Raw genomic sequence first — 11,519 nt, 5'->3', positions numbered from 1 at the left:
ATGGTTGAACTGTTGAAAATTTGAAGATGGTGCTAAAATGGATAAAGTGCTAGCATTGGAATCAGCATCATCAACTGACTCAAAGAAACACATTGTTTGAGAGTATCATATTGGTAAAAGCTACATGTTCTAAGTTGATAGAAAATCCACCTTTTTCAAAATGGCGGCTTTTCTATTGATTTTATCTCCATAGCAACTATTTTATGTTTGGGTCGCCTGGGGATAACGAACCAATCGACGTCAGTTTCAGACAAATCGTAAAAAGTAAACCTTTGGACGTCCTTAGCAACGAAGTTTGTTTGCTAACCACGCCCACATTCCTTATACGTACAGATCCAGTGAATTTCAATATGTTCAGTTCCAGCCATGGATGAAGTTTAATCAATAAGCAATATTTGCTTCAGATTTGGTCAAAAAATGGCCACCAAACAGTAGGTTGTGTCGACATCCCATAATGATTTCTAAACCTATTTTATAGTCCAAAGCCTTGTGATCAATTTAACCTTTGAACGGTGTCTCTAGCTAAAGGCATGTTGAAGTTACAATGGTTGAAAGAACCAAAGGTTTTCAAGGATTCTCAATGTATTTAAATGGAGGGAAAATCTTGGAAAATCCTGGAATATCTTAAAAGGTTCAAGGATTTAAAGGACCAAAAGTAATAGCTGAAAGGAATAAGCTGAAGGAGTTGAACATTGAAATAGTAGAATGGTAAAAATACGTGAAAGTTTGAAGAAGTTTAAAATTGCCTCACATTTTGGCACAAAATGGCCGCCAAACTGTAGGTGGTGTTGCCATCCCATAATAATTTTGAGCCTTATGTTGAAGTCCAAAACCTTGTGAACATTTCAATATTTGAACGGTGTCTCTAGCCAAAAGAATGTTAAAGTTACAATTGTTTAAAGAAGCAAAGGTGTGGCCAATGGAGCAAAAACATTGGAAAATCTGGGAATATCCGGGAATATCTGGAAAAGTTCAAAGATTTGAAGGACCAAAAGTCATAGCTGAAAGGAATAAGATGAAAGGGTTGAACATTGTAATAGTAGAATGGTAAAAATAGGTGAAAGTTTGAAGAAGTTTAAAATTGCCTCACATTTTGGCACAAAATGGCCGCCAAACTGTAGGTGGTGTTGCCATCCCATAATAATTTTGAACCTTATGTTGAAGTCCAAAACCTTGTGAACATTTCAATATTTGAACGGTGTCTCTAGCCAAAAGAATGTTAAAGTTACAATTGTTTAAAGAAGCAAAGGTGTGGTCAATGGAGCAAAAACATTGGAAAATCTGGGAATATCCGGGAATATCTGGAAAAGTTCAAGGATTTGAAGGACCAAAAGTCATAGCTGAAAGGAATAAGCTGAAAGGGTTGAACATTGTAATAGTAGAATGGTAAAAATACGTGAAAGTTTGAAGAAGTTTAAAATTGCCTCACATTTTGGCACAAAATGGCCGCCAAACTGTAGGTGGTGTTGCCATCCCATAATAATTTTGAACCTTATGTTGAAGTCCAAAACCTTGTGAACATTTCAATATTTGAACGGTGTCTCTAGCCAAAAGAATGTTAAAGTTACAATTGTTTAAAGAAGCAAAGGTGTGGCCAATGGAGCAAAAAGATTGGAAAATCTGGGAATATCCGGGAATATCTGGAAAAGTTCAAAGATTTGAAGGACCAAAAGTCATAGCTGAAAGGAATAAGATGAAAGGGTTGAACATTGTAATAGTAGAATGGTAAAAATAGGTGAAAGTTTGAAGAAGTTTAAAATTGCCTCACATTTTGGCACAAAATGGCCGCCAAACTGTAGGTGGTGTTGCCATCCCATAATAATTTTGAACCTTATGTTGAAGTCCAAAACCTTGTGAACATTTCAATATTTGAACGGTGTCTCTAGCCAAAAGAATGTTAAAGTTACAATTGTTTAAAGAAGCAAAGGTGTGGTCAATGGAGCAAAAACATTGGAAAATCTGGGAATATCCGGGAATATCTGGAAAAGTTCAAGGATTTGAAGGACCAAAAGTCATAGCTGAAAGGAATAAGCTGAAAGGGTTGAACATTGTAATAGTAGAATGGTAAAAATACGTGAAAGTTTGAAGAAGTTTAAAATTGCCTCACATTTTGGCACAAAATGGCCGCCAAACTGTAGGTGGTGTTGCCATCCCATAATAATTTTGAACCTTATGTTGAAGTCCAAAACCTTGTGAACATTTCAATATTTGAACGGTGTCTCTAGCCAAAAGAATGTTAAAGTTACAATTGTTTAAAGAAGCAAAGGTGTGGCCAATGGAGCAAAAACATTGGAAAATCTGGGAATATCCGGGAATATCTGGAAAAGTTCAAAGATTTAAAGGACCAAAAGTCATAGCTGAAAGGAATAAGATGAAAGGGTTGAACATTGTAATAGTAGAATGGTAAAAATAGGTGAAAGTTTGAAGAAGTTTAAAATTGCCTCACATTTTGGCACAAAATGGCCGCCAAACTGTAGGTGGTGTTGCCATCCCATAATAATTTTTAAACCTCATGTTGAAGTCCAAAGCCTTGTGAGCATTTCAATGTTTGAACGGTGCCTCTATCTGAAAGCAAGTTATAATGCTTGAAAGCAACAAAGGTTTTCAAGGATTCTCCATGTATTTAAATGAAGCAAAAATCTTGAAAATCCTGGAAAATCTTGGAATATCTGGAAAAGTTCAAGGATTTGAAGGACCAAAAGTCATAGCTGAAAGGAATAAGATGAAAGGGTTGAACATTGTAATAGTAGAATAGTAAAAATAGGTGAATGTTTGAAGAAGTTTAAAATTGCCTCACATTTTGGCACAAAATGGCCGCCAAACTGTAGGTGGTGTTGCCATCCCATAATAATTTTGAGCCTTATGTTGAAGTCCAAAACCTTGTGAACATTTCAATATTTGAACGGTGTCTCTAGCCAAAAGAATGTTAAAGTTACAATTGTTTAAAGAAGCAAAGGTGTGGCCAATGGAGCAAAAACATTGGAAAATCTGGGAATATCCGGGAATATCTGGAAAAGTTGAAGGATTTGAAGAACAAAATGCCATAGCTAGAATAAGATGAAAGAGCTGAACATTTTCATAGTCGAACGGTTAAAATAGGTGAAAAATTGTAGAAGGAGTATAACTGTGAACTTCTGCACGAAAAATTCTCCATGTATTTCAATGGAGCAAAAATTCCCGGAAAACCTGGAATATCTTAAAAAGTACAAGGATTAGAAGTACCAAAAGTCATAGCAGTAATTAGCTGAAAGACCTGAACATTTTAAAAGTTGAATGGTTACAATCGGTTAAAAATTGTAGAAGGAGTTAAGTGCCGAAAAACGGCGGAAGATAGCAGAAGAGGAAAACAAAGGGTTGAATGCTTTACAGCATTCAACCAATAATAAAGAAAGAGAAACAGAAAAACAAAGGGTTGAATGCTTTACAGCATTCAACCAACTAGAAGGAGCTGCATTTCCAGAAGAAAATGCAGGGTTGAATGCTGTATTGCTGAATGAAAGCTGAATTTCCTAAAGAAATGGCTGAACAGAGCTGAAAGAGCTCAAAATTTTAAAAGTAGAAAGATCAAAGTGGGCAAAAAACTGTAAAAGAAGTTAAGCGATAGGATGTCCTATGTATTTTAATGAAGCAAAAGTCCTGGAATGTCTTTAAAAGTTCAAAGATTTGGGAAAAAAAATAATAGCAGGAATAAGCTGAAAAAGTTGAACATTGTAACAGTAGAATGGCTAAAATAGGTCAAAATTTGTAGAAGGAGTTAAGCATTAAAGCTGAAATTGTTGAAAAAATGGTTGAACTGTTGAAAATTTGAAGATGGTGCTAAAATGGATAAAGTGCTAGCATTGGAATCAGCATCATCAACTGACTCAAAGAAACACATTGTTTGAGAGTATCATATTGGTAAAAGCTACATGTTCTAAGTTGATAGAAAATCCACCTTTTTCAAAATGGCGGCTTTTCTATTGATTTTATCTCCATAGCAACTATTTTATGTTTGGGTCGCCTGGGGATAACGAACCAATCGACGTCAGTTTCAGACAAATCGTAAAAAGTAAACCTTTGGACGTCCTTAGCAACGAAGTTTGTTTGCTAACCACGCCCACATTCCTTATACGTACAGATCCAGTGAATTTCAATATGTTCAGTTCCAGCCATGGATGAAGTTTAATCAATAAGCAATATTTGCTTCAGATTTGGTCAAAAAATGGCCACCAAACAGTAGGTTGTGTCGACATCCCATAATGATTTCTAAACCTATTTTATAGTCCAAAGCCTTGTGATCAATTTAACCTTTGAACGGTGTCTCTAGCTAAAGGCATGTTGAAGTTACAATGGTTGAAAGAACCAAAGGTTTTCAAGGATTCTCAATGTATTTAAATGGAGGGAAAATCTTGGAAAATCCTGGAATATCTTAAAAGGTTCAAGGATTTAAAGGACCAAAAGTAATAGCTGAAAGGAATAAGCTGAAGGAGTTGAACATTGAAATAGTAGAATGGTAAAAATACGTGAAAGTTTGAAGAAGTTTAAAATTGCCTCACATTTTGGCACAAAATGGCCGCCAAACTGTAGGTGGTGTTGCCATCCCATAATAATTTTGAGCCTTATGTTGAAGTCCAAAACCTTGTGAACATTTCAATATTTGAACGGTGTCTCTAGCCAAAAGAATGTTAAAGTTACAATTGTTTAAAGAAGCAAAGGTGTGGCCAATGGAGCAAAAACATTGGAAAATCTGGGAATATCCGGGAATATCTGGAAAAGTTCAAGGATTTGAAGGACCAAAAGTCATAGCTGAAAGGAATAAGCTGGAAAGGTTGAACATTGTAATAGTAGAATGGTAAAAATAGGTGAAAGTTTGAAGAAGTTTAAAATTGCCTCACATTTTGGCACAAAATGGCCGCCAAACTGTAGGTGGTGTTGCCATCCCATAATAATTTTTAAACCTTATGTTGAAGTCCAAAACCTTGTGAACATTTCAATATTTGAATGGTGTCTGTAGCCAAAAGAATGTTAAAGTTACAATTGTTTAAAGAAGCAAAGGTGTGGCCAATGGAGCAAAAAGATTGGAAAATCTGGGAATATCCGGGAATATCTGGAAAAGTTCAAGGATTTGAAGGACCAAAAGTCATAGCTGAAAGGAATAAGCTGGAAAGGTTGAACATTGTAATAGTAGAATGGTAAAAATAGGTGAAAGTTTGAAGAAGTTTAAAATTGCCTCACATTTTGGCACAAAATGGCCGCCAAACTGTAGGTGGTGTTGCCATCCCATAATAATTTTGAGCCTTATGTTGAAGTCCAAAACCTTGTGAACATTTCAATATTTGAACGGTGTCTCTAGCCAAAAGAATGTTAAAGTTACAATTGTTTAAAGAAGCAAAGGTGTGGCCAATGGAGCAAAAACATTGGAAAATCTGGGAATATCCGGGAATATCTGGAAAAGTTCAAGGATTTGAAGGACCAAAATGTCATAGCTAGAATAAGATGAAAGAGCTGAACATTTTCATAGTCGAACGGTTAAAATAGGTGAAAAATTGTAGAAGGAGTTTAACTGTGAACTTCTGAACGAAAAATTCTCCATGTATTTCAATGGAGCAAAAATTCCCGGAAAACCTGGAATATCTTAAAAAGTAAAAGGATTTGAAAAACCAAAAGTCATAGCAGAAATAAGATGAAAGAGATGAACATTTTAATAGTAGAATGGTTAAAATAGGTTAAAAATTGTAGAAGTAGTTAAACGCCAAAAAACGGCGGAAGATACTATAAGATACGATAATAATAAATAAAGAGAAACAGGAAAACAAAGGGTTGAATGCTTTACAGCATTCAACCAACTAGAAGGAGCTGCATTTCCAGAAGAAAATGCAGGGTTGAATGCTGTACTGCTGAATGAAAGCTTAATTTGTAAAAGGAATGGCTGAACTGAGCTGAAAGAGCTTAACATTTTAAAAGTAAAATGGTTAAAATAGGTGAAAACCTGTAAAAGAGGTTAAGCACAAGAATTCCCTATGTAATTTAATGGAGCAAAAATCCTGGAAAATCCTGGAATATCTTGAAAAGTTCAAAGATTTGAAAGACCAAAAGTAATAACTGTAATAAGTTGAAAGAGCTCAACATTTTAAAAGTAAAATGGTAAAAAAAAATTTAAGGGTCCGAACCGGGTGTCGAACCCAGAACCTCATGTACCATAACTTCCCAATGCATTTTAATAGGGCAAAAATTCCCGGAAAAACTGGAATATCTTAAAAAGTACAAGGATTAGAAAAAACAAAAGTCATAGCTGGAATAAGTTAAAGGAGCTGAAGAGTTTAAAAGTTGAATGGTTAAAATAGGTTAAAAATTGTAGAAGTAGTTAAGTGTCAAAAAACGGCGGAAGATAGTATAAATAATAATAAAGAAATAAAGAGAAACAGGAAAACAAAGGGTTGAATGCTTTACAGCATTCAACCAACTAGAAGGAGCTGCATTTCCAGAAGAAAATGCAGGGTTGAATGCTGTATTGCTGAATGAAAGCAGAAATATGATGAAAAAGCTGAACATTGTAAAAGTAGAATGTCTAAAATAGGTCAAACATTGTAGAAGGAGTTAAGCATGAAAGCTGAAATTGTTGAAAAATAGCTGAACTGTCCTGGAAAATCCTGGAATATTTTGAAAAATTAAAGGACCAAAAGTCAAAGGTGAACATTGTAAAAGTAGAATGACCAAAACAGGTCAAAATTTGTAGACGGAGTTAAGCATGAAAGCTGAAATTGTTGATAAAAATGGATGTACTGTTGAAAATTTGAAGATGATGCTAAAATGGCTAAAAGTGCTAGCATCAGCATCATCAACTGACTCAAAAAACCACATTGTTTGAGAGTATCATATTGGCAAAAGCTACATGTTCTAAGTTGACAGAAAATCCACTTTTTTCAAAATGGCGGCTTTTCTATTAATTTTATCTCCATAGCAACCATTTTATGTTTGGGTCGCCTGGAGATGAGGAACAAATCAACGTCGGTTTCAGATGAATCGGAAAAAGTAAACTTTTGGACGTCCTTAGCAACGAGCTTTGTTTGCTAACCACGCCCACATTCCTTATATGTCCAGATCCAGTGAATTTCAATATGTTCAGTTCCAGCCATGGATGAAGTTTATTGCAACATTTGCTTCAGATTTTGTCAAAAAAATGCCCACCAAACAGTAGGTTGTGTTGCCATCCCATAATAATTTCAAAACGTATGTTGAAGTCCAAAGCCTTGTGAGCATTTCAATGTTTGAACGGTGCCTCTAGCTGAAAGCATGTTAAAGTTATAATGCTTGAAAGCAACAAAGGTTTTCAAGGATTCTCCAAGTATTTAAATGAAGCAAATCTTGGAAATCTTGGAAAATCCTGGAAAATCTTGGAATATCTTGAAAAGTTCAAAGATTTGAAAGACTAAAAGTCGTAGCTGAAAGGAATAAGCTGAAAAGGTTGAACATTGTAATAGTAGAATGGTAAAAATAGGTGAAAGTTTGAAGAAGTTTAAAATTGCCTCACATTTTGGCACAAAATGGCCGCCAAACTGTAGGTGGTGTTGCCATCCCATAATAATTTTTAAACCTTATGTTGAAGTCCAAAACCTTGTGAACATTTCAATATTTGAACGGTGTCTCTAGCCAAAAGAATGTTAAAGTTACAATTGTTTAAAGAAGCAAAGGTGTGGCCAATGGAGCAAAAAGATTGGAAAATCTGGGAATATCCGGGAATATCTGGAAAAGTTCAAGGATTTGAAGGACCAAAAGTCATAGCTGAAAGGAATAAGATGGAAAGGGTTGAATATTGTAATAGTAGAATGGTAAAAATAGGTGAAAGTTTGAAGAAGTTTAAAATTGCCTCACATTTTGGGAAAAAATGGCCGCCAAACTGTAGGTGGTGTTGCCATCCCATAATAATTTTGAACCTTATGTTGAAGTCCAAAACCTTGTGAACATTTCAGTATTTGAACGGTGTCTCTAGCCAAAAGAATGTTAAAGTTACAATTGTTTAAAGAAGCAAAGGTGTGGCCAATGGAGAAAAAAGATTGGAAAATCTGGGAATATCCAGGAATATCTGGAAAAGTTCAAGGATTTGAAGGACCAAAAGTCATAGCTGAAAGGAATAAGCTGAAAGGGTTGAACATTGTAATAGTAGAATGGTAAAAATAGGTGAAAGTTTGAAGAAGTTTAAAATTGCCTCACATTTTGGCACAAAATGGCCGCCAAACTGTAGGTGGTGTTGCCATCCCATAATAATTTTGAACCTTATGTTGAAGTCCAAAACCTTGTGAACATTTCAATATTTGAACGGTGTCTCTAGCCAAAAGAATGTTAAAGTTACAATTGTTTAAAGAAGCAAGGGTGTGGCCAATGGAGCAAAAACATTGGAAAATCTGGGAATATCCGGGAATATCTGGAAAAGTTCAAAGATTTGAAGGACCAAAAGTCATAGCTGAAAGGAATAAGCTGGAAAGGTTGAACATTGTAATAGTAGAATGGTAAAAATAGGTGAAAGTTTGAAGAAGTTTAAAATTGCCTCACATTTTGGCACAAAATGGCCGCCAAACTGTAGGTGGTGTTGCCATCCCATAATAATTTTGAGCCTTATGTTGAAGTCCAAAACCTTGTGAACATTTCAATATTTGAACGGTGTCTCTAGCCAAAAGAATGTTAAAGTTACAATTGTTTAAAGAAGCAAAGGTGTGGCCAATGGAGCAAAAACATTGGAAAATCTGGGAATATCCGGGAATATCTGGAAAAGTTCAAGGATTTGAAGGACCAAAATGTCATAGCTAGAATAAGATGAAAGAGCTGAACATTTTCATAGTCGAACGGTTAAAATAGGTGAAAAATTGTAGAAGGAGTTTAACTGTGAACTTCTGAACGAAAAATTCTCCATGTATTTCAATGGAGCAAAAATTCCAGGAAAACCTGGAATATCTTAAAAAGTAAAAGGATTTGAAAAACCAAAAGTCATAGCAGAAATAAGATGAAAGAGATGAACATTTTAATAGTAGAATGGTTAAAATAGGTTAAAAATTGTAGAAGTAGTTAAACGCCAAAAAACGGCGGAAGATACTATAAGATACGATAATAATAAATAAAGAGAAACAGGAAAACAAAGGGTTGAATGCTTTACAGCATTCAACCAACTAGAAGGAGCTGCATTTCCAGAAGAAAATGCAGGGTTGAATGCTGTACTGCTGAATGAAAGCTTAATTTGTAAAAGGAATGGCTGAACTGAGCTGAAAGAGCTTAACATTTTAAAAGTAAAATGGTTAAAATAGGTGAAAACCTGTAAAAGAGGTTAAGCACAAGAATTCCCTATGTAATTTAATGGAGCAAAAATCCTGGAAAATCCTGGAATATCTTGAAAAGTTCAAAGATTTGAAAGACCAAAAGTAATAACTGTAATAAGTTGAAAGAGCTCAACATTTTAAAAGTAAAATGGTAAAAAAAAATTTAAGGGTCCGAACCGGGTGTCGAACCCAGAACCTCATGTACCATAACTTCCCAATGCATTTTAATAGGGCAAAAATTCCCGGAAAAACTGGAATATCTTAAAAAGTACAAGGATTAGAAAAAACAAAAGTCATAGCTGGAATAAGTTAAAGGAGCTGAAGAGTTTAAAAGTTGAATGGTTAAAATAGGTTAAAAATTGTAGAAGTAGTTAAGTGTCAAAAAACGGCGGAAGATAGTATAAATAATAATAAAGAAATAAAGAGAAACAGGAAAACAAAGGGTTGAATGCTTTACAGCATTCAACCAACTAGAAGGAGCTGCATTTCCAGAAGAAAATGCAGGGTTGAATGCTGTATTGCTGAATGAAAGCAGAAATATGATGAAAAAGCTGAACATTGTAAAAGTAGAATGTCTAAAATAGGTCAAACATTGTAGAAGGAGTTAAGCATGAAAGCTGAAATTGTTGAAAAATAGCTGAACTGTCCTGGAAAATCCTGGAATATTTTGAAAAATTAAAGGACCAAAAGTCAAAGGTGAACATTGTAAAAGTAGAATGACCAAAACAGGTCAAAATTTGTAGACGGAGTTAAGCATGAAAGCTGAAATTGTTGATAAAAATGGATGTACTGTTGAAAATTTGAAGATGATGCTAAAATGGCTAAAAGTGCTAGCATCAGCATCATCAACTGACTCAAAAAACCACATTGTTTGAGAGTATCATATTGGCAAAAGCTACATGTTCTAAGTTGACAGAAAATCCACTTTTTTCAAAATGGCGGCTTTTCTATTAATTTTATCTCCATAGCAACCATTTTATGTTTGGGTCGCCTGGAGATGAGGAACAAATCAACGTCGGTTTCAGATGAATCGGAAAAAGTAAACTTTTGGACGTCCTTAGCAACGAGCTTTGTTTGCTAACCACGCCCACATTCCTTATATGTCCAGATCCAGTGAATTTCAATATGTTCAGTTCCAGCCATGGATGAAGTTTATTGCAACATTTGCTTCAGATTTTGTCAAAAAAATGCCCACCAAACAGTAGGTTGTGTTGCCATCCCATAATAATTTCAAAACGTATGTTGAAGTCCAAAGCCTTGTGAGCATTTCAATGTTTGAACGGTGCCTCTAGCTGAAAGCATGTTAAAGTTATAATGCTTGAAAGCAACAAAGGTTTTCAAGGATTCTCCAAGTATTTAAATGAAGCAAATCTTGGAAATCTTGGAAAATCCTGGAAAATCTTGGAATATCTTGAAAAGTTCAAAGATTTGAAAGACTAAAAGTCGTAGCTGAAAGGAATAAGCTGAAAAGGTTGAACATTGTAATAGTAGAATGGTAAAAATAGGTGAAAGTTTGAAGAAGTTTAAAATTGCCTCACATTTTGGCACAAAATGGCCGCCAAACTGTAGGTGGTGTTGCCATCCCATAATAATTTTTAAACCTTATGTTGAAGTCCAAAACCTTGTGAACATTTCAATATTTGAACGGTGTCTCTAGCCAAAAGAATGTTAAAGTTACAATTGTTTAAAGAAGCAAAGGTGTGGCCAATGGAGCAAAAAGATTGGAAAATCTGGGAATATCCGGGAATATCTGGAAAAGTTCAAGGATTTGAAGGACCAAAAGTCATAGCTGAAAGGAATAAGATGGAAAGGGTTGAATATTGTAATAGTAGAATGGTAAAAATAGGTGAAAGTTTGAAGAAGTTTAAAATTGCCTCACATTTTGGGAAAAAATGGCCGCCAAACTGTAGGTGGTGTTGCCATCCCATAATAATTTTGAACCTTATGTTGAAGTCCAAAACCTTGTGAACATTTCAGTATTTGAACGGTGTCTCTAGCCAAAAGAATGTTAAAGTTACAATTGTTTAAAGAAGCAAAGGTGTGGCCAATGGAGAAAAAAGATTGGAAAATCTGGGAATATCCAGGAATATCTGGAAAAGTTCAAGGATTTGAAGGACCAAAAGTCATAGCTGAAAGGAATAAGCTGAAAGGGTTGAACATTGTAATAGTAGAATGGTAAAAATAGGTGAAAGTTTGAAGAAGTTTAAAATTGCCTCACATTTTGGCACAAAA

This window comes from Oryzias latipes, chromosome 15, assembly GCF_002234675.1.
Source record: "Oryzias latipes chromosome 15, ASM223467v1".
Taxonomy (NCBI): Eukaryota; Metazoa; Chordata; class Actinopteri; order Beloniformes; family Adrianichthyidae; genus Oryzias; species Oryzias latipes.
This window is presented reverse-complemented; position numbering follows the sequence as displayed.